The sequence below is a fragment of the Octodon degus genome, unplaced genomic scaffold (genome assembly GCF_000260255.1).
Source record: "Octodon degus isolate 3935 unplaced genomic scaffold, OctDeg1.0 scaffold00040, whole genome shotgun sequence".
Lineage (NCBI taxonomy): Eukaryota > Metazoa > Chordata > Mammalia > Rodentia > Octodontidae > Octodon > Octodon degus.
Genome location: NW_004524616.1, coordinates 6,623,495 through 6,625,091, shown reverse-complemented (window position 1 = coordinate 6,625,091; position 1,597 = coordinate 6,623,495).

The window sequence follows — 1,597 nt, the reverse complement described above, 5'->3', positions numbered from 1 at the left end:
TTTTTACTGATACAGGGTGTTGCTATGCATCCTCCTGTCTAAGCCTCCCCAGTGCTTAGATTACAAGCAGGTGCCACCACACCAGGTTCCGGGTCTGGCACAATGCACCCAGGGTTCCGGTCCGGCGGCATGCGATCCCTGGGATTGAACTTGGTACCTTGCTCTTGCCAAGCAGGCACTTATGCCACCAAAGCATCCCCCAGTCCAAAGAGCGTTTACTTTTTCAAAAGCGTGCTTCAGTTGAATGACATTCACAAATGAATAATGTATTTTGGGTTTGTTTTTTTTTGTGTGTGTGTGTGTGTATGTGTGTGTGTATTTGTATTTGGTACAGGGTCTCACTACACAGCTCAGACTCTAGTGACCCTCCTGCATTCAGCGTCCCCAGCGCTGGGATTACAGATGTGTGCTACCACGCCCAGTCTTGGTCACCAGATCAGTGCACCCAGGAGTGGGGCTGGTGCCACCTGTGGGGCCAGGGATTGAATCCAGTCCCTGAGCTTGCCTAAACAGGTGCTTAATCCACTCAGCAGTCTAGCCAGGCCTTAAATAATGTATTTTAGATTCTATCTTATGTATGTGCGTCATACATAACCCTGGTTTTTGTTGTTGTTGTTGTTTGTTTGTTTTTATGTATTTAGTACAGGGTCTACAGGATCTCACTACACAAATCGGACTCGTAGTGATCCTCTTGTTTTCAGCCTCCCAAATGCTGGGATTATAGCTGCGAGCTACCGCACCCAGTCTCAACACCTGTCTTGGCACGCCCAGGTGGTGGGGTGGCATAGAAGGCTGGGGATCAACTCCTGGTCCCAGGGCCAGCCTAAGCAGTCACTTTAATTAGCTGAGCTATCTGGCTGGCCCCTATAATCCTGCTTGAGGTTGGTCATGAAATGTAAACAACATGTGTTGTACAATTCTGTATCATCTCTAATTTGTTTTTTACACTATTTTCTGTTCTATTTTAAAAAATAAAAAAGAAATATATACATCATATCTCCTGCAACACTGCATAACTGCTTCTTCCACTGTGTAACTGATGGGATGCCCAAGCTCCTGCTCTTCTGGCTCCAGTCCACTGAGCTTCCACCTGCTGCTCCTACACTGTGACCCAACCTGGCTACAGACCTCAGCTGGCCCGTCTGTGCAAAATGCACAACCTGGACAAGCAAGTTTGACTTAAGGGATCTCATCAACCTGTCCAAAATTTTCTCAGAACTCTGCTGTAGCCTATATTCTCCCCGTGTACTCCTCCTCACTTTCTTTCAGTGTTATTAGGTTTATGTTATGGTCTGTAATTTCTTCCTCTCTCCCTACCAGCTCTGGTCCTTGCTCTTTGCCCATTCAGTAAACATTTTAATCCCATTCTGACAGCTGCTTTTCAGAGGACCCAAACTAGAAGAAATACACACAAAAAGAAAACAAGCATCAAGCTTAGCAATTTTTTAAACGTACTAATTGCACTAAAACTGTTAGAATTTACAATAATAATAACAAATGAATCTTCTATTAAAATTATGGATTCTTTGGTAGGATTTTTTGCCGAGTTCCGGGAGCCCCCAGACCCAGTCCTAGCCCAGGTCCGGTGAGTGTGCGG